We start from the raw sequence: 23,070 nt of genomic DNA on the forward strand, positions 1-23,070 counted from the left end.
GGAGATATGCCTTATTTTTGTTTGCTCTTTCATAGTTTATGAGCTAAACCTAATGATTTGTAATAGCTTTTATCACGATTTGGATGAAATAACGAAGTCATGATACTGCGGAAATAATCGTATTTAGCAGAGGCCATAATTGACGTAAAAACACGTGGCTTAGTCTTTTTATGTGCCGACTCACCTCCGGTAACCGATCAAAAAAGGATAGACGTAATCCTATTACCCCCGCCGCAACGTTGCCGCTTCTAACGGCACGCATTAATAAAGCAAATTGTTAAACGCGTTTATTGTTAAATCGCAATTGCAATTGACAACCACCTAAATTTAACCGACCTTTAAAATCACGTGAAAATTTTCATTAAATTATTTCCTTTATCATGTATACACAATGACAACGCCCAGTCAGCTGTTTGTCACGTGTTTTGTTTCAATTAATATTACTGCTGTAAGTTTAATTTTTCATATTTTTGTGGTAAATTGAGGAAATTGTTTTTGAATGAAGTTAGAGCAAAAACAGTTTTCAAATTGGTCTCGCTAAATGCGATATTCTCATCGCCGATTTTGTTACAACAGCTGCTGCACACCAAAATTTAAATCATGTTGAGCCGTAAATAAAACCGCTCTGATATCTATTAATCAGAAAAAACGGCGTGCAGAATGACAGGAGCAATTATAAAATTACATACTGTTAGTTATCAAAAGTTCTAACAGACTTGTTGAGCGCAATACTATTTGCTTGATAGAGGTTATCCAGGGAACGGAAAACGAGCTCTGCGACAGATGTTCAAAGTGGAAACCCTTGCCTTGTAGATGTAGCAGGTAATTGTTGGAAAGTCTACCAAGGGCACGACTGGAAGTCGAGGCGATCGCCGAGGGGCTAATGAGTCAGCCACGCTTGGGTTACTAGAGCAGGGACATAACATAAATCCGCAAGAACAGGGAATTCTGTATGTAATGGTGACCCTAAACATAGAGAACGTCCATAATACACTCTCGTCGCCGAGAATAATGGTAATAATGGAAGGAGGGAGAGTCAGCTAGCATCCCCTGAGAGCGATGGACTCGTGCTGCAGCAGGAGATATATAAGTACAATGACAGGAAAGTGTCATGTGGCGTGCCTCGGGGACCGATCCTGGGACCAAGAGTAAACAACACTTTTTACCATGTTGGAAACAAGGGCGGTAGGAACGAAACTGGTAGCACACCTCCATGATCTAGCGATCTTGCTTGTGAAGTGCACAATGTCGGTTATCAAAAGAAAAGTGACACACGAAAAACTACATTGGTCAAATGGCAGAGAGAATGGAAGAGAGAGAATGGATGATTCAAAACCTTTATTCCGGACGTCTGTGTCTAATGTGAAAAAGGCCCAGACACCAACGTCTTTATTAGATAGTCAATCACCGAACACTGCATTTCGGGCCATTGCGACAGAGAATAGGAAAACAGGATAATGGTGATCGTAGGTATTGGAAAGTCTCCAAAGGGAACGCGACGGACAACAAAATGGCGGCACTTCGTTTTACTTTAGAGTGAAGAGATAGACGAGTTTTCTAATTAAGGAAATTTTTAATTTTTATCTTCAAGATTTGCCTCGTTCCAAAATTATACAAACACGTCGAAGTTAAATTAATGAAAGTAGAGAAATAACTACAAAAGAGAATAAATATTGGCAAAATAAATCTTCTGTTGGCATTCAAGTCTGCGAAATAGATTTTGTTCTTTAGAAGGATGAGGGACACGACTTTTCAATTTTTCTACATTGTTGAATAATCCAATCTCAAAAATTTGGGGGTCAAAGACCTCTCTGCGCCCACACGTGATGACCCTTGGCTGCCTCCTCCCGTAAGTCCGGGTAACTAACCCCGGAGAGAAAGAAAGGTAACAGACGCGGGAGGCAGAAGGACGGATGTTTAATCGATAAAACTGAAGAGTGCCCGGACCCGGGGCTGCCGAGGAAACGACCCATTGTGTCACCAAAAACCAACCTTGGGACAAACGCTACAGAACAAACCATCGGATATCACGACGAATATACGAAGAGACGAAACACCCAAAAGGGAAGTACCTCGAGAGAAGACGTGAAAATATACAGGAACAATTTTCTTTGCTAAAGAGAAAAGCCCTTTTTTTTTAGAATGTTTGTATGCATCAGGATTGGTAAGAGCACAATACGGAACCAAAAGGACTTAGACTAAATAATTGGAAGGAAGAAAAGTGATGTTGTCCCGCAATTTGAAGGGACACAAATCGAGCATGGGGCGGCATAAAGCCATCTCAGAGACCCTCTCGATTACGTGAAGGGCGACAACAAGTATAACAAGCCGGAATTATCGAAAGATACAGTAGATGTTTTAAGATGGCGGCGGACGAGAAAATTTTCAAAAAATTTTCAATGGATTTCTGTATACCCATCAGGGGTCGTTGAGACATGTTGATTTAACGGCATAGTAGAATGATACGACATAATTCGTTAAAGAGACGAGGGACGTATGTCTAAGATTTTCTTTGACCAGGAATAAATCGATATGATTTTCAAGAATTTGTTCCAATTTCCGGATGTAACTTCCGATGATGCTAATATTTTAGCATCATCGATTGAGTTAAAAAGGGATCTATCAAGATCTCCATTATCCACTGCTTGGGATTATCCAAGAAATAATAGAATTTCGTCCCTCTCTTTCTAACATTCCTCACCTGCATGTATTACTGTCTAATTGCCCCAATTAGGTTCTTCTCGAATTATTATCATATCCGACCAAACCCGCGCTTATTAAATTTAAACCTAATTCCGTTCTAACCCAGTTCTCAAATCACCGGAAAAATGCCCATTGTGTTTCTCCATTCCCGGCGTTGGGAAAGGTTAGTCGAATTACGACGAACTAATGAACCCAGCCAAATAAAAATTTGCATACGAATTATCCGGATTTTTTCTTTGTGCCCTTTCCTTTTCCACCTCTCCAAGCCTGTCCTAATGAGTTATGTTAAAAAAAAAAGAAAGAGGATTACCTCCGATGTCTGCGGACTCGATGCTAACCAGTTAATGGCGTTAAGGGGAAAATCGCATATTACACAAGGGCAGAACTTTAGGAAATAAAAATGGCTCCTTAAATCAGCCTAGAACAACTTTATTAATAGCCCCAGTAAGTGGTGATTAAAATACTAGTAGGGTATTGTGTTGAGAGGGCAATTTATCAAAGGGCACACCTGCCCCTCAAGCCAGATTAATGGTAAAAATAATTGCGCGGTACAATCCGGCTATAGCGAAGAAAAATGCCCTAATCCATTTTGAGATATTTGCTAAATTGGTTCGTATAAGTCATAATTAATTCTTCCAGAATGATTAGCAAATAACTGAAGGGCCATAACTGTATCAGAGTGCTGATCTCGTGTGGAAGCAGTTTTCTCCACATTAAACCTTAAACGACATTGCGATGCATCGCCAGTCAAATCCGCTTTAAAAGCCGATAAGTTCAGTATCGAAAGAACAATTTTCTGCACTTTGCTCGTAGTGCAAATGTAATTCTATTCCGCACCAAACACCGTTCGTCGTTTATCGTTTCCTTAAATCGAATTTCGCCGACAGTCGCTTTAAAATTTTACGAAATAAAGATAAAACCGCTTCGGAAAGCCTCGGCAAGGTAACAATCTAGGGAAAAGGACAATTATCAATTTTCGAATTTCGAGCGCCTTTCAACCGTCACAAAAGATTGTTTAAGTAATTACCGAACGAGCGCACCGCCGTGCGCATAAGCGGCTGATAACAATCGCATTTGATTGGTTTCGCGCGGTGCCGTCCCCTTAGGAACTTGGGAAAAATAAACACGCGGGCTCAGTTGAATTAATCCCTGAAGAAATTCTGGCCGAATCGCGAAATCTGCTCGTGTCTATTATTTAGGACCAGGGAAACGATTGTTTATATACGTCATTGTCGCGTTCGGTCGTAAATATGGCCCCCACAATTCCGGTCCACAGGGGAAAAGTTGTTCCATATTAATTTTCTTTGCGGTTTTGACGTCGAATTGCGGTTGTTAAAGCCCAGTTTAATTTACGCTTGCCCCATGTCAACCGAACGATACTAACCGTTTTTGACCAACTATTTTAATGAACGAATTTGCAGGGAAAAATTTCGACATTCGACTGACTAACCCAAACCAATCTGCCGGATCTCCCGTGCTCCCTCCTAAGTTTCCCCCTCTCTCCCAAAGTGTAAATTTATACTTAAACTATAGCTTGATGTAAATTAAATTTGCTGTACAATGGGACCAATGCGACCTCTTCATAATCTCAGATCAATGGGGATTTGTCTAAGTCGAGATAAATGAAAATCAGTCGACTTTAATCGGATTAGGGGATGGGGATTGGGCTTTTTATCCTTCTCTCTGGCGTTTTACAAGAACAAAAATACATGTAAAATTAAAATTTGGTGTGGTACTCTTGACCTTCTCAGATGAGAGTGGAAAAGGGGTCGCAGAAAGAGATAATCTCCAGAAGTCTAAGAAAAAGCATTAGCGAAATAAACTTTAGAGAACGCTAACTTTCTCGAAAGTTTCCTCGTTTTCTAATGCACCGGAAATCGGTCGTATATTTACAGATGTCGAACAAAAAGCTTAATGTTACATTTTAAGACTTGGCAGAGAAACATATTAAACTAAACTAAATTTGTTTCCATTCGTACATTAGAACGTAAAATTTTATTCGCTTTTCGGGTTTATGCAACTTCCGCTTAAATTTAATAATACTCAAACAGGGAAACCGTTTTAAATTCCATTTGCGACGCTTGTAAACAATATTGTGTAGCTAGATACAGAGCGAAGACAATTTAATATAAAAATATCTGCCTGTATTAAATTTCTTAGAGAAATACGGTTGTGTTTGCCTAAGGAAATTTACACTCAGTGCACAAGCACTGCAGTATTCGCAGCAGATAACGGCTGTTTGTCATGGGAATGGTGTTTAGGGCGGGAAATGGGGTCGAAGATTATTAGCGGGAAAATAGAGGAATTAAATTGTTTAACTTTTTTTTTTTTAAGGAGGCAATTCTGCCGCACGCAAGCGTTCCTCGCAAAGAAACGTCCATGACGTTATTTAATTTGTTTAATAAAATGCATCGAATCCGAAAATTCCGGTAAGGTCGATACTTCGAACTCCGCTCCATCTTAACAATTTTGATCAGACGAGTAAAATCATTTATCAAGACCGAGCAATCAGACACCTGGCTGTAGGTCGGCCTTATGGAAAAGACTGCAGAAGCACTTAATTTGTAACGAAAATGCTTTTAAACTTTAATACCGCGTATTTCGCGATTTATTAATGTTTCAGTTCATGTAAATTCGGTTGTTACTTAATATTATTACTGCATAATGAATTTGCGTCGTAATTGTCGAGACGCGTATGTTATTAGACCCAACGTGGCAACCGCGCCATCCGATATAAACAGTCTTTTGTTATGTTAGTCGTTAAGGGAACAGACGCCCCCTCTGGGGGCTTAGGCGGTACGACTGGTCTAGTAAAATGCTAAGCCGCTTGCTCTGTCTCACTATTACTCATTTTTATCCGTATTGTCCGGCACGTGAATCATAAGTTTATCGGGTATAGTCACGAAAGTTGTGTATTTTTGCGTATCTATGAGTCTGCAACTTGGGCGGTTTGAATGTAATTATTTAGTCCACAACTATCTCGGCAGCCATTTTGCGAAACTACCAGTAAAGCACAGTCAGGAAGGAGCAAACCCCCTTCTGAACCTTCACGCTGGCCTGACCACCCACATAGTTTTTAATCCTTTGATCCGGATTAATTCAACAAAAGATATGTGCGATGAGTGCATGTAACAACCCGTCTTGCAGAAGCTCCGTCAAGACACAAAGAGAACTCATCAAGGAACAACTAATTTGAACTATTTTTTCTGGCAATTACTCAACTGGTTTCCAAAATATCAACGCTTTGGATACACGTGAGTCTACTTTTACACTTGGCTTATGAATTTTGAAAAATATCTCAAAATTTTTAAAATTTTGTTCCTAGTTTTGACTGATGTAGATTCCCTGCTGAGCCAATTGACGTCCAGAAAATGTATAAATGCACTGCAAGATTTTTTAAAGAGCTTCCAAATCGCGAAAATACCTTGCTATACGTACATATGTATGTACATCAACATCTTAAGAGATATAATATCTTGGAAGGTTTCGTGTTTGAAGAATTAATCGGAGGGAATTTGAGCTAATTTTGAAAGGAATTTGTCAAGGGAGTTCCCAAGATATCGACCCGCAAATTACCAACAATAAGTAGTTTCCCCTTGCAAGAAATTTTCAGGTAAAAGGTTTTAGAATTTGATTCTTTGCCCTAATTTACAGATATCGACTGCACACTACACCTGGACACTTCAATTTAATATACGCCCTGGGCGCTCCAAAAAGCATATTCATTTCAGAGCACTTTAATATTTATTTTAGGACGAAAGTGGGAATCAATCAATACAGCCTCATATCTCTGAAATTGTACTATTATCAGAAACCAATAAATCGAGACTTAAAAGTTTACGAAGGCAACTAATTTGAGTTAGTTTTAAAGTTACCGCTATGCAGGCTCCAAAATCCGAGATTTGAATGTTCGAAACTTTTAAAATACCGGATGTGCATATTCACTATATTCTGGAATTTTTAGAAAAAAAGTGATCTTTATCGTCAATGAGATTTTCGGTCTAATCGACCAAAATGGAGATTTGGCCCCGTGAAAGTAGTGACAAACAAAATGGAGAAAAGTTACAAACATTTTTAATTGATCCATGCCAACGTGAAAATTAAATTTTGACATGTGGGATCTTTTTCCATTAAATCGCCTTTCACGTCGACACCAAAAATAATGCCCTTTCGTACGGAATCGCTTTTAGCTGCCAATCTTTCATAATATATGAAAAACCCTTGTTGGAATCGACTGGTAAGGTGATTTTATCCCTGTCGCCTGTCTTTCTCTGTCAGGAAAATCTCAATAACACTCCTTCCCGTCACTGATGAAAACCGTATATAAACACTGAAAGACTGATCGGCTTTTAATCTGAAGAAGACTTTATAGTTTCTCAAGCATTGAGCAAGCAACAATTCGGGCTTGGAATGGATGATCATTAATAGAAACTTGCACGAAACGGGAACACTAAACGTAGGGCGTCGATTAAGCTTTTTACTATCAAACACCTGACCGGATTGATAACAGATAAATTCGTCCAAGACGTACCTCATATTTCAAACCCTACTGAGCGTTTTTTAATGATCGTCGTTTATGTGATTCGAGTACTCACCGATTGTTCAAAATACGTCTATCCTTTAAACCACCACTCATTCAAAAATGTCCTTGTGATTCGCGATCACAATCAATGCGAAGTCCAGCTTTGAGGCACGTAAGTCAAGTCACCCGCTACGTCAAAACACTAGGTGATCCGGCAAAATCACTATCCAAGTAAATCCTACGTCATAAGCCGGTCGCGGATACGTCGTCGTGTCGTCGGAAAAGTCGCGACACGTGACCTCAGTGACGGTCGAAAACCTACTCACTTACTCGGCTGGAGGGCGTGATGGAGGGGTGGAAAATTGGGGTGGTGGGGAAGGTCGCCGCCGGCCGGCGGTGGGGATGGCGGTTTCCATTGATTTTCTTACTGCTGTGTATAGAAACTGTGTTTGTGATGCAAGCTCCGCCGCTGCAACTAGACGTTTCTTGCACCAGAAAAAGTTAATTCGAAAAATCTATTTTTGATATTCCACGATCATTTGTTTTCCATCAAAACTTATTCTCCTGGCAAAATTTATCCTCTCTATGTATCCAAAATCTTCCCAGATGGAAACTTCTCAGCTTATCAACGATAAATCATGCTCGAACTTGACAGTCGTTCAGATGGAGCGCGAAAGGACACATCGTGCAAAAAGCCGCAACAATGTTTAATGCAACCGAATCGTGTGCAGCGACCACACAAACCTCCCATGCTTAAGTTAATATTGTGTTGTCGTGTTATGATTTTAGAGAAACACGGTGCGGAATATGAAATTAAGTGCCAGTCAACCGATTTAATACAATTTGCAAAATTAGTTTCATCCAGTGCTTTCAGTAAGTTAAATGGGTGGTCCTGTAGGGGAGTTGCGAAACAGCAAATTCGAAAACAATGACTTTTTTCTCTTAAAATGCAAAGCTATATCCTAGACACGAATCCACTATACACTTCTGGATATTACGGGGCGGGGTAGCTGACCATATTTCATATTTGTTCAATTGGAGTGTAAGCGAAGTTGACCCAGTTTAAAGACCAATATTATTAGGGATGCTGTATGAGTTTCAAACAAATTGTATTCGTGGCGCACTCAAAGGAGTGTAGCGAACTTCAGGCTGCAAATATTGAATTTTAGTCTATTTCTATAGCAGAGCAGGCAATCCATGCATGGAGTCAAATAAAGCTCGCTTGTCCGGGACCTCTTAATAATGAACTAGTATTTAGTAGATTGACCGGAAATAAATCGGAGTCGTACAGCGTCAGAGGAAATAATAAGAAAATCTGCGAGACGAAGTCTTTGTGCTTACCGGCCAGTTAAGTTGCACATGTTTTTGTGGCATTATCTCGCCCATTATGACGGTTAACGTTGCGATTTAGTCGGGGCTGGCTGCCGCGTCGCTTAAGTGCGCGGCCGTGGCTGAGCAAACTCGAATTAAATATTTTTTTGCATTATTTACGTTTTGATATGGCTTGTCGTTGGTAATGGACTGTGTATATTATTCAATCTTTTTGCAGCCGTATGGCATACTATTCACTCGAGCAAAGCTCAAAATGTAATAGATCGGAAAACGTTCGGAGCGTTCATTTTGAAATGAACGTCACCCTCGGGCTACACGCCTTTAAATCGGCGTCCCGCTCACTTGAGTGTGAGCGTGAGGGTTGCTCGACTCTTAGTGTGACGCGGGGTTTACGCTTAGTTTTTGGTGGTCACAGTTCCACGAGAGATTTGCCCCCCTCGCCGGTGGCTCGGTTCATAAACGTCTCCGCGAAGGAACAGTAATGTCTCGTAAAAAAATCGTATATAATAATAAACTATTAAGTTCGCTCAGAAGTTTCGGAACTTCTTTGCGAGCTTTGCCGAACCTAAAAGTTATCTTGTACGATCTTCGTCTCGATCGCTTCCTGCAAGCGAGTCTTACGATGTTTACTACGGTTTTTTCAGAACAAAAAAAATGAGGAAAGTTTGGAACATTTAGATCCTCGAACTCGGTATTTCCGTATCACCGGACACTTCGACCATTGCCCTAAGACATGCGTTTATAGTCACCGTTTTATGGTCATTACACGTATTCAAACTATTCCGTCATAGAAGCGTATGTTAATGCACTGGCCAATGCGCCTGCGCGGGGCTATGGAAGCCGGAGTTCAATTCTCAGATGTTTTCCACTATTTTTACCTTTTTATCGTTGATAAAATTCCAATGGCGCTTAAATGGTGATTTCATAAAAGTATTAAAATTAATGTTAAAAATTGAGTTTTCCTACGCATAAATTTGAGAAACTTTTCTTCATCCTTTTTAGATTGATTAAAATTAAGAATATTTTAAGTTAATTGCACAGTGAATAATCTCAATTCCTACCGGTGTTTAACAATTTCAAAGACATTATTTAGGTAAAATAGGTGCTTTATAGTGTCCCTTCCCATTTCCCTCTCCCCGAAACAAAGAGTAATTATAACACCCCTCGCAAAAATGCTCCTTAATTACTCGGAAACTGCTTAGAAAATTACATTCCCTCGCAGAAAAATGCTAAAGAACATTTAATAACTTTCCCGATTTCCTCGTAGTTTTCCAGTCAGTTACAAAAGCCACTTTCTTAAGGGAATCCAGGCGAAAGTTAAAAGCATTTGAAATTGAGATTAATTATTAAAAAAATCGAGAAAATTAATAAACCGACTCGCATTGACATCGGCTAGGAAAGTCCGCTATATTTAGTCCAATATAAATCCATTAAACCTAAGACAAGACGAAGCATGTCTGCAGGTGCAGCCTGAAAACTCTGCTGTATATAAAGTTTCGAAAGGAGCATTGTTCCCTCAATGGCCCAATTTGCTAAAGCGCGATTTGGCTTCAACTTGAACAAACTTTAAAGACTTATTTCAGAGACAAGGAGTACATTATTTGTCTCCGGTAATTATTCCTGCTTTAATTCCTCAGACAACAGCGGAAATATCATAAAAATCTAAGAACTGCACAAATTCTAATTAATAAGATAAGGTTTATTAATAATCCCAAGTAAACTCACGTACCTATTATGGAAACTTTGAAGTTTGGAGTGCGACAGATTTGTAAGTTCTAGGGAATTTAGGAAAGTTTGTTGTAAATGGATAAAGCCAATTCAGTTGGGACTTCGCCTTGGTAATAACATTAGCTAGGTAGTTGAAAAATCTGGACAATAAAATAAAATTTGAAATAACGAGAAAAACGAGCCATGCATGAGAAGCCATAAGCAATTCAATAGGAATTCAACCTATAATATTCAAACTAGGTCAATTGTAAGTTATCGCAATTGAACAAAGTATGAAATACGTTCAAGCAGACCTTTCAATGCCGTCGAATAGCGAGGAGAGCCACGTGAGAAGATGCGGTTATAAAATTTTATATAGCGAACACAAATATAAATTTCAGTAATTGAAGAAAGTCGAGTTAGACATGAGAGTCAGGAGATATTTGCGAAAACACCTGATCACTCATAAATGAGGCCCCAAATTAATGTCTGAAGTAGTGTGTGTCGCACCCTCTTGAGTTATGATCGTTTTCGATTGGATAATTGTCGTTTCGTCCGCCAGGTCTGTAAATATGAAACCGGAATTTGCCTCCAAATATCCCTAGCGGTCAATATAGGTACTACCTTATCGCGTTATTACGGTACTACATCTCTTATTTACATCTGAGGATGATTTTCAGATCATAACAATACAGGCTCAATACTGCAGGACAGTTGGCGATAGCTTTGAGTAAGTCGAATTTTGTGCCTACATTGAACAGCATTGATTTTCTGTTACCACTTAAAAGAAACGGCTGCAGATTCACATCGCATGCTTGTTGAAGCTTCCGGTGAGCATGCCCTTGGAAAATCACAGTGCTGTGAGTGGTTTAAAAAATTCAAAAGTGGCAATTTCGACGTCAACAACGAAGAGCGTGGAAAACCACCGAAAAAGTTTGAAGACGGCGAGTTGCGAGCTTTGCTAGATGAGGACGATGCTCAGACGCGACAACAATTAGCGAACCAACTAAATGTGACACGAGAAGCCATTTCCATTCGTTTGAAGGCTACGGGGAAAATTCAGAAGATAGGAAAATGGGTTCCACACGAACTCGATGAAAGACGGCAAGAAAATCGAAAAACCACTTGCCAATTGTTGCTTGCCGGGTATAACAGAAAGTCATTTCTTCATCGAATTGTGACTGGTGACGAAAAATGGATCTATTTTGAGAATCCCAAAGGTAAAAAATCATGGGTAACTTCAGGCGAACCATCGGCATCGTCAGCAAGACCAAATCGACATGGACGGGAAACAATGCTCTGTGCTTGGTGGGATCAAAAAGGCGTAATGAGCTGCTAAAACCTGGAGAAACAGTTAATACTGAACGTTACCGACAGCAAATGATGGACTTGCATCGAGCTTTGCGTGAAAGACGACCAGAATATCAAGAACGGCAACACATGGTGATATTGCTTCATGATAATGCACCATCACACACTGCGGAACTGGTGAAGGAAACGATTGGGACGTTTCATTGTGAAGTACTAGGTCGTGTAGTATGAAATGAGTAGAATTGAATTGAAACTTTAGTCATTTTTTTTTCATATGAAATGCTTTTATTGTCAATCCAATATGCACCACCATTATCAGTACACTTCTGCCATTTAACGGGAAGTTCATTGAATCCCCTGCTGTAAAAGCCTGCAGGCCGGGAGTCGATAAACTCGTGGAAGGCAGCTTCGACAGCCTCGTCGGAGTTGAATGTTTTCCCTACCAAGAAGTTACCCAAATTTTGAAAGAAGTGGTAATCAGTGGGTGCTAAGTCGGGTGAATACGGTGGATGACGAAGAGTTTCCAATTCCAACTCCTGTAGCTTGGCCAAAGTGACTTGTGCGGTGTGCGGCCGAGCGTTGTCGTGCAACAATAGCGCTTCGATTAACTAATCTTGGCTGCTTAACCGTCAGTTGCCTCATCATTTCGGTCAGTTGTCGGCAGTAGACATCAGCCGTAATCGATTCACCAGGTTTCATGAAGCTGTGATGGATGACACCTGCGTTGGACCACCGAACGGACACCATAAGCTTCTTTCGATGAAGATTTTTTTTCGCACAATGTTTCGGTGGTTCATCTTGATCCAACCACTGCGATGAACGTCTGGTATTGTCATATAGGACCCATTTCTCATCACAAGTAACAATCAAAAATGGATCGTTATTATACCGGCACAACAAAGAAGCACAAGCTTCGAGACGTCGTTCTTTCTGTATGTCGCTCAACTCATGCGGTACTCACTTGTCCAGCTCTTTCACCTCACCAATTTCAGCCAAATGAGTCAACATTGTTTTTTTGGTTACACTGAATATTAACGAAAATTCGAACGCACTTTGACGTGGATTCGCTTCCACCAGGGCTTTCAGATGATCGTTGTCCACTTGAGTTTCAGGTCGTCCACGTGGTTCATTTGTTAGGAGAAAATTGCCAGAACGAAATTTCATGAACCAACGAGATACTGTTTGCTGTGAAGTAACTTCAGTACCAAACGCATCATTAATATTGCGAGCCGTCTGAGCTGTTGTGGTTCCATGTGGTGGAACTCATATTTCATTAACGCACGAATTTCACTATTTTGCATGGCCGCACAGAAATTTTTATAAAAATAAAAGTTTTCAATAATTTTTAACGCTTTAAACTCTGATCGAAAGAGGAAGAACGTGCCTTTTCCACATAAAAAAGTCAAGTCCAAATGTAGATTTAGAGTGAAGTTATTCGCAGTTGAATGTGGCATTTCGAGAATCTACTCATTTCATACTACACGACCTAATACTGTCGCATGCGGCTTATTTACCCGACTTAGCACCATCCGATTATCACTTATTTGCATCGACGGGACACGCTCTTGCAGAAGAGCACTTCGCCTCTTACGAAACAGTTCAAAAATGGCTCGATGAACGGTTTGCCTCAAAAGAACAACAGTTCTTCTGGCGTGGCATCCACAAATTGCCAGAGAGATTGGAAAAACGTATACAGGGTGTCTCTAAAAGGTCTGTACAAAATTCTACCACAGATTTCTGAGGTCAAAACATGACGATTTACCTTAGTCCAAAAGTGGACGGTTTTCGAAATACAGGGCGTCAAAGTGAAAACAAAAAAAAGCAAAAAAATTCATTTCTTGGTTGGTAACGCTGCTATCTACACAAAATGTCGTGTCGAGCGGTTTTTGGGGATGAGAAATCAGAATCCGTTTACATTTTCGATGCACAATGTAGAGGGCGTTGTCAACCCTCTTTAAAAGGGTATAACTTTTTCATCACCCGGTATAAAATTTATTTATTACTAAACCTGTGTTTTCCTACATTTTTTAAAGAAAAAAGGTCTCTTGTTAAAAATCTCTACGAGGCTTCTTCTTGAGATATTGAAGCTTAAAGTTCGCTGCATGTCTTGAACAATAATTTTAATGTACTACAAAGTGGTACATTATCAACATGAATTTAAGATTAATGTGTGGGCAGGAACAATTGACAATTTTATTATTGGTCCTGTCACTTTGCCGCCCCGATTAAGTGGTGAAAGTTATATGGAACATATTCGAAATACAATGCCAGAATTATTGGAAGATCTTCCTTTACAACTTCGGCAAGATATGTGGTTCATGCACGACGGTGCTCCGCCACATTTTACCATAAATGTGCGCAACTGTTTAAATCAGCAGTACCCACGAAGATGGATAGGTAGAGGAAATGATGCTCCGGCACCATGGCCACCGCGCTCACCGGATTTAACTCCGATGGATTATTTGTTATGGGGGACTCCCAAGGTCCATGGTATACTTCACGGCCATAAATAGTGAAGAGGAACTATGGGGACGAATTCAAAATGCAGTGAACATTTTAAAGAACGACGAAGAATGAATAGAGTAGATTTTAATTTCTTGCGTCGGATTTATCTTTGCATGCAAGTCAATGGTGGTCATTTCGAACGTCTATTAAAAGTATAATTTTTTTGTGTTTACGTTTGGTATCTATGTTTTCAAGTAATTTGGAACCTTTTTTTAAGTTTTTTTTTTTTTTTCGAAGTTCGGCTCCAGTTCTTCCCTGCACCTTTCGAAAGTCGACCTTCCGAATTTCGCGCTGAACATCTTCCTCATCACCAATCGAGCAGAGCATAATATCTTGGAGTTCCAGAAAACCGGTAAGCGCATAACTCTCAAGGTCTATATATTTGACTATCAAATTGTAACTTATTGCAATCTGATGCCATCTGTCTGGGGAGTTAATATTCCGGGACGACGGCCTTAATATTAAAGACGAAGGATAGAATCCGGTTACAAAACGTGAGAGAATCCCACTTAATATATTCGGGATTAATAATTTAGTTATGTAGAGCGGAGTCGTTACTCCTAACTGGAGATTATTCCAAGAATTGATAGTTTAGGCAACAGCCGGATCTTTTGTATAAGTTTCGACTTAATTAGCAAATAGTTTTCGGGGATGGAAAAAGGAAATTGCGCTTAATGCATCTGCTCGAGAAAAGGCATAACTTGCCAGATTTTCTTATCTCGGATCCCCAGCCAATCAACTGAGGCGAGATTTTTACAATTCGAGGAATTAAGTTTGGCGAATTTACCGTCGTTTCCGGTTTTATTTCTCCTCCGCTTATTCGCCCCGCTTGTATCATATCGATACTGCTAATTGAAAATTGTATTTATCACCACGGGGTTTTGGCTTTAAATTGTTTCATTCGGGTAAGTAGAAGTTTGCAGCTCCAAGTAGTTCCCGACATCCCGGAGAAAAGGGGGCAAATGCAAACGGGGAACTCGTTGTGCCCGACCATAGAGCGGGCGCGGCCTTTGGGATACGATGGGTGGTCGCGTGTCGTAAATTTTACGTTACGTCCTCTCCTCGCATGTTCATCATTATTTATTCAGGGGCAGATCCGAACAGGGAAATTAGTAACGCGTGTGAGACCGACTAGTTCAAAGAGTACCGCGTGCCAAGAATCGCCGTTTCGCTACTGAGGCCAAGTAGAGAATGACCTTGGAATGGACCACGCTTTCACCATCCTCCCCTAAAAAACCAGATTGGGAATTGCCGCGCTATCAATTTGTAGTAAATTTTACCGCACTAGGAGGTTTAACAGCCTTACTCCAAACAATATTCCGCCAAACATCTAAATGCAATTTAAACAGCATTTAAGAACAATTCCCGAGTTCTTCGGGGGGTTGGTAGCTTTTCCTGAATATGCAAATTTTTCGCGTTAACACAAACGTCAGCGACAACATTGTTGAGCGATTTGCAGGGGTTCCTTCCTCGGAGGTTGGAGGTACCACCCGCGATTATTGTACGAGACCGAGCACCACTTGTAATACTTGTCGGTTCGAAGCACCGACGTTGCACTTGCAGAGTCCAGGACGAACCAGACACCTGCTTAGCAAGGTAAACACGTGGGACCCCCCGAAAGTCGTGGAATTAAAACAATCCTTAACGTCACCACGGTTTATCGACCGACTTGTAGCACACAAATGTGATTAAAACTTAATTGAAGAAATGCAGGAGTGGATGGTCGCGATTCCGAAAGGAGAGTATGAGTCACGATTGAGGATCGGCGGTGTATCGAATCGCCTTCAACTTATGAGAGTGACAATAGTGATAACAATAATGATATTAGGAGTTGGAATGAATTCGTAGCGTTTTTTTTAAGAAAAAAATTTATTGATTTTAAATGAAAATAAAAAAATACATTAATTAAAGTATCGCCCATCGCTTTCTACTACTTTTGACCATCTTTCGGGCAGGGCACGAATGCCGCGTCGGAAGAACGCGTTGTCTTTAGATGCAATCCATGAATCGACCCATTTTTGACAATCTTCGTAAGAAGTGAACTTCCGCTCAGACAGACTATGAGCCATCGAACGAAACAAATAATAATCAGATGGAGCAACATCTGGGGAATACGGCGGGTGGGGCAGGATTTCCCACTTAAGTCTTTCCAGGCATGTTTGTACCGGTTTTGCGACGTGCGGACGAGCATTGTCGCGCAGCAAAATGGCTTTGTCGTGTCTTTTGGAGTGTTCCGGCCGTTTTTCTTTCAATGCACGGCTCAGTTGTAGTCGGTAGCGGTCTCCAGTTATGGTTTCAACAGTTCATAATAAATCACACCCCTCTAATCCCACCAAATACAGAGCAGAAGCTTAGACCCATGGATATTCGGCTTTGCCACTGTTGTTGACCGGGCTTAACCCATGACTTTCTGCGCTTCGGATTGTCGTAACGGATCCATTTTTCATCACCAGTGACAATCCGATGCAAAAAACCTTTTCTTTTTTCCCGTTGAAGCAGCAGTTCACACGTCAAAAAACGCCTCTCAATGTCCCTTGGTTTCAATTCATATGGAACCCAATGTCCTTCCTTTTGGATCGTACCCAAAGTTTTAAGACGTTTTCCTACCGTTGATAAGTTAACTCCCAATGATGTAGACAATTCTTGAAGTGTCTGACATGGGTCTTCGTTGAGCAACGCCTCCAAAGCATTGTCTTCAAATTTTTTTGGCTGACCAGGTCGCTCCTTGTCAACCAAGTCGAAATCACCAGCTTTAAAACGTGCAAACCACTTCCGACACGTTTGTTCAGCTAGAGCACTTTTATCATACAGGGTGTCCAAGCGAACATTGAATATAGGAGATTAACATGGGAAATTGGTTTTTATTTTTTTGCGCCTGTACGGATTATCCAATTGAAAAATTTTTATATGGAGGTCATAGTATGCAAGACCGGCTATCTTTCAGTATTTTTTTCAGTCTTCTAGTGCAAGTTTTGTTTTGAATTAAATTTAAAATTGCCCGCGAAGATTCTGTCTAGTAAGTGAGATAAAAGGTTAGGTTATGTCTTTGTGTTATCATTATGGGGTAATAAGAAACTTGCGTATTTACCGTAGGGACATCAAAGCAGACCACATAATAATTATCCTCAGGTTTTCCATTGATTTTTCCCTGAATTAATTCTTAAATAAGTTAGAAATCAGCAAAAAGGGAAAATTAATTTGAAATGGGGTGTTTACGCTTACGTTGTTGGCGACATTGTGTTTTGACATTAATTCTGACCAATCATGGCGCCGAACGGTTACGCGGGACATTCAAATTTTTGAATTTTGGAGGCGTTTTGAGCCAAAACGGCTGTAACTAGAAGACTGAAAAAAATACTGAAAGATAGCCGGTCTTGCATACTATGACCTCCATATAAAAATTTTTCAATTGGATAATCCGTACAGGCGCAAAAAAATAAAAACCAATTTCCCATGTTAATCTCCTATATTCAATGTTCGCTTGGACACCCTGTATACTTCCACTAATATACGATGAGCTTCAGCAGCACTTTTGTTCATATTAAAGTAACGAAGTAAAATTCCCCGCAAAAACCCTTTATTCGGCACAAATTGTGACATATTCAATAAATTATAAAATGTCGTTATTTATTATTCGAAAAGTGGATATGCAAAGCAAATGACCTCTAATGACCGCTGTTTCACGATAAGTATATTATTGTAGATAACAACGAAATACTGAACTATCTATGCCATCTCTTGTAAAACGCTACGGATTAATTCCAACTCCTAATACTTCCCAGCTTCTCCCAGCCCTTAAGTACTGGAAACTGATGGTCAGCAGACACAGGCGTACTCTTAGTCGGAGCGTATTTCAGCCGAGGAATGCCCATTTCGCCAGGCCTGACGGCCAATGAGCAGATTATCCCGTGACCCGAACGTTGCCTTCATCCCGAACGGGGCGTGATGGCACCCCCAATTACGACCACCGCCGAAGGTGATGGTGGGGAATTCCGGTACCCAAGAATCATCTCCGATACATATTTACGACTTGAGTACCTCGCAATCTAGCTCTTAGCAAAAGTGCAAAGGACGAGGAATTTGAACCATGAACCATTTCTGGTGAGTCCAACGGACCGCGACATCTGGGAGGCAACCAATGTAAGATGTGCAGGGGCGCAACTTGGGGTTTTAACTCGATCGATGAAGGCACCAAGACTCGGTTCACCAAGGCTTAGCAAACATGTGCATCGGTAGCTTTAAAAGACTCCATTATCAACTGTGTTGAATAACTATGATAGTTATTTAGATAGCGAGCGAAGGAAGTGTTACTTCAAACATTCGGGCTATCGCAATGGAAATCCGACACTACTTCATCGTTATGCGAATTATACGAAATCGTGCGTTATATGAAACTGATTATGCGCAGATCTGCATCCGCGCATAGTCGCTTTCATACGACCGAATTAGATGACGCTTTTGACATTCGTATCATCCGCAATATTACTCACCTAAATTAACATCTTTCACCGATTTAAGGTACACTTAGGGTGCGGCTAAGTTATCGGTGAAGATATATTTTGTCTGATCAGTTAAAGCTAATACAACAGCAAACTAATTCTTTTAACCAGGTTAATTCGGCGCGCCGCGGCTGTCATTCGCTTAGATTCGATAACACACGCGTGCGTTAGCGTTTGCTTACGCTGGTACTACCTGCGTTCGTTGCGTCTGCGCTCGTAGGGGGGTCACGGGAGAAATACGTTTCCACGCATTTCTTGTTATTATCGAATAACGGATTGATAATGGCACATGCAGGGCTCGTTTTCCGCCTGTCGAGCTAATCAGCCGCAATGTTCTCATTTGTCCCGATTGCTTTTGCTGTTTGGCATTTAATTTACGCCCAATTCATATAATTTTATTGCAATTCCATGAGACATAGTCGAATTTCTTATTGGTAAAAATCACATACACACCACGATTATTAAATACTTGTCGTTTTCGCGTCTCGGATTCCTCACCTCCGCGTGTTTCGGGATATAATTCGACGCTCGGAGCATAATAATGTTTTTCACCAACTTGGTGTACACTCTCCCGCAATTTCCAGTTTGATTGGAGCTGAAAATATTTCCAGTTTCCACGCGTGCAAATTGAACGATTCCTACGAATAATTCACCAATTTCAAACGGATTCCCATTGGTTATTCAACTCATTAGCTAATTAATTTTTATATCTCACGTTGACATTGCCAAGTGGCAATCGCACTTATCGCCAGTGGGTTCCGGCACTAAATCGTTTCATTTCGGTAAGTAGAACTTTCTAACATCAAGTAGTGCCCGAAACCCTGGAGGAAAAGAGCAAATAAAAACAGGAAATTCGTTGCGCTTAAACATCCTTATTTCAGACGGTGTTCCACCGTCACCTAAACCCAATTTAGCCTAAAATGGGACTAACACAGGAATTCTGCTTTCTCAGCGTTATTTATCGTTTTCATTTACCCTTTTAAGTCTGCGAAAGTGCAGTTGTTTGTCAAATGAGCACTCTCCGACTTTAAAATATCACTACTATGTAAGGAATTTACTCCGAGTGATGCTTAGAGCTCACATTTTTAAGTTAATTCATTTCTCTATTGCGCCGTTTGTCAAAGGCATATGGCATAAGCAGTGTCGGATTACATTAGACTGCGCTAATTTTAGTGTGCAAAGGTGCTCTATTGGGGTATTATTTTTCCAATTTTTGTTAAAGCGATGTAATGTCCTCTACAGGGTGTCCCAAATGAAGTGAGCTCCATGGGGATTATGGGAGCGGTAAAAGATGCAAGGTGTACAGAAGAAGAAGGACGGACGCATAGCGAGTAGCTCTTACGACTTGGCGCCCCGAAGGAATGCCTACCAGGCGATACCGGGGCCATAAGAAGAGAGGGGGTGGTTTTAGTGGGTAGGCGGGCTCAGGCTCCAATCCCACACTACCCGACCCCGAGCGGTCGGGTGTCTTTTTGAAGATTTCCACCTCCTCGGGCACAAAAAAAAAAAGAGATGCAAGGTGACTCAAATTGGAAAAAAGAAGCGCATTTTCGTGCCCATTCAGAAAATGTTCTAAATTTAAAAATATGCACAGCAGTTGTGAAAACGTGAGCAAGAAACTGAAAACTGCGATTTTCGAAAATCATAAATTAGAAACACTGTTTGAGTAAATTGTACCAAATTTGGCAGTTCTTCATTGTCGACAACTGCCAATCGAATGGCGTTTTCAGAATTTTTCCAGGCCTTCTAGATTTCGAGAAATTATATTCAACTTTGTTATTTCTTATGGCCGCCATATTGGAATTTGGTGCCATCGAATAGACGATAAAAAAAGTTTTTTAACCGTGTATCACAAAGGTGCCCTTGGACCTGCCAAAGTAAGAAAAATAAACAAAATAATTTTTCACCTTAGTAATGCTTAGAAACAAGTGCTTTGGTGTTGCTATGGATACTTACGTTACATGCAACGAATGTCAACAAAAAGTCTTCACTATTGTTGTATTTGAGGTCAATTTTATTCAAATTTATTTTTCCTTAGGACCCAATAAGCAGTCGATCTAGGTATACCAATATTATATTCTATTTGACGCAATGAGATGCGAGGGTTTTCAACAACATAATTTTCAACATCTTCATTAATCCTGCGTGTTCTGGTTTTCTTTTCAAACGATCCGTACTTAAGTAGATTCACTCTAAGCCTATTAAATATTGCGTGCCCAGGTTGACGCCTCTCTGGATACCTCTGGAGATACATATTTTGAGCTCTACCTACATTTCTTCCACTTAAAATGTAGCAGTCATTAATCTCCAGCTTTTCTTGATTTGAAAACCGTTCCATAATTTTATTACTTGAAAGTTTCTGCCGAATGAAAGCGTAAAACTGATAAAAATGAAATAGAAAAATAAAAATTGACCTCAAATACAACAATAGTGAAGACTTTTTGTTGACATTCGTTGCATGTAACGTAAGTATCCATAGCAACACTAAAGCACTTGTTTCTAAGCCTACTAAGGTGAAAAATGTTTTTATTTATTTTTCTTACTTTGGCAGGTCCAAGGGCACCTTTGCGAGACATAGTTAAAGAACTTTTTTTTATTGTTTATTCGATGGCACCAAATTCCAATATGGCGGCCATAAGAAATAACAAAGTTGAATATAATATCTCGAAATCTAGAAGGCCTGGAAAAATTCTGAAAACGCCATTCGATTGGCAGTTGTCGACAATGAAGAACTGTCAAATTTGGTACAATTTACTCAAACAGTGTTTCTAATTTATGATTTTCGAAAATCGCAGTTTTCAGTTTTTTGCTCATGTTTTGACAACTGCTGTGAATATTTCTAAATTTAGAACATTTTCTGAATGGGCACGAAAATGCGCTTCTTTTTTCCAATTTGAGTCGCCTTGCATCTCTTACCGCTCCCATAATCCCCATGGAGCTCACTTCATTTGTGGACACCCTATATAACCCACTCGAGTTTGGCACTGCCTTTGCGAAGCACTCTGCATATTTGTCAGCACTAAAGAATAACCACGTATCTGGTTCCATTGGGTAAAAGATATTAAACACCGTGACCTACATCGTAAATGCCCCAGGGACCAGATTCTTCAATGTGGGGAATAGTCCTATTCCCTCCCGGGAATGACGTCAAAATGACGTGTACCTTTCGTCGGCGTACGTTGCTCGACTGCGTTGGTTTGAATCATTTCCGGAACAATATCAATTCTCCACACGCAAAAACTCAGCTCCTGATGTCTATGAACTACGATAAACGGTTTAAACATAAAACAGTGAAATGTCTGAAAAAAGCACGTAAAAGCTATTCTGAAATTAAAATATCCAACAAGTCACCAACAACTGTATTCAATAAAAAAGCATGAAAATGTATTACGCTAAGCCTTATCTTAAGGGCTCTCCACGGAATAGCAAACAAAAACTTGGACGAAAACAAGAATTTTAAAAAGTTGGAAACGCTTTGTGTTTAACACCCTTTAATGCCAAAAGTTTACGCAAATTGGGGTATACCAGAGGAAACTTTTTACACCTCCCAATTTTTGTTTAATGCAGCCCAATTTTCCTGAAAACTCAATATTTTCTAATCACCTACAATACAAACTAAGTTCTCACTTTCCAATTAAAATAACACCGCGTAAATTTCGGAAATTCTCCTGTTAATTGGGATCAAGGCAAAAGGCCCTTAATTAACTTAAGAGGCAATTAACGGGAGATGTTAGCGCCTCGGATGACTCTATGAAGACTCGTGTGTGGTATGACCTCAACAAACACAGAATTTGCCTAATGGATAAATTACTATCATGCGAAAATGATAACTTATTTACGACTCCGAGCCCAATAAGATCTGACGGAGAGGAAAAAAATTATAAAACTAATTATCAAGTAAGTTCACAAACAGCGTCCGAAGAAGAGTTTCTTTAATCATAAATTCGATTCGAAGTTACTTTGTCACATCCGTAACTTTGAAGTTTCTATGGCGAATAAAAATGTGAAGTTAAACCAGGGTTCGTTTAGTCATTATTGGATTACTCGCTGCGTATGTGATGAAAACTCGTAAGCCCGGCCAAAACAACACGTCGATTCCATCGAACACGATATTAGTTTAGGATCAATGGCCCCCAAGATCGCCCGATTTAACACCTCTGGAATTCTTATGGGGTCGTTTAAAAACTGTTGTTTATAAAACAAAATCTCCTTCTCTGAGAGATCTTCGCCACCGAATAGTGTTGGCATGTGATGAAATGACTCCGAAATGCTACAAAATGTTTGGGAAGAGGATGAACAAAGACTTTATTACTGTCTGGAAGCAAATGGGTCGCAATTTGAACACTATCAAATAAAACATCACTTATTTTATTTTATTTTTTTTATTTTACCGACGTTTTAAAAGGGTTTTTTGCAATATTTAAAGACGGAGCAAAGTTTTTCCCGCATGCTCATAAACAGAATTGAAATACCTTTGATCTAACGTGCTAC

At 40.1% G+C, this 23,070-nt stretch overlaps 1 protein-coding gene across 5 annotated transcripts in view; it reads right to left on the bottom strand.

The window, feature by feature from the left end:
• Nucleotides 1–23,070, bottom strand: part of LOC136347580 (potassium channel subfamily K member 18) — a 164,882-nt gene that overhangs the window by 123,205 nt on the left and 18,607 nt on the right. For 3 of the 5 annotated variants that reach the window (XM_066297699.1, XM_066297701.1, XM_066297695.1), the window contains exon 1: nt 7,299–7,532. The exons of the other annotated variants lie outside the window; for them this stretch is intronic. The gene's annotated coding sequence lies outside the window, so the exon portion shown is untranslated. Of the gene's footprint in view, nt 1–7,298; nt 7,533–23,070 lie in introns of those variants that run through there. 5 annotated transcript variants of the gene reach the window in all.

Source organism: Euwallacea fornicatus, chromosome 29 (genome assembly GCF_040115645.1).
Source record: "Euwallacea fornicatus isolate EFF26 chromosome 29, ASM4011564v1, whole genome shotgun sequence".
Taxonomy (NCBI): Eukaryota; Metazoa; Arthropoda; class Insecta; order Coleoptera; family Curculionidae; genus Euwallacea; species Euwallacea fornicatus.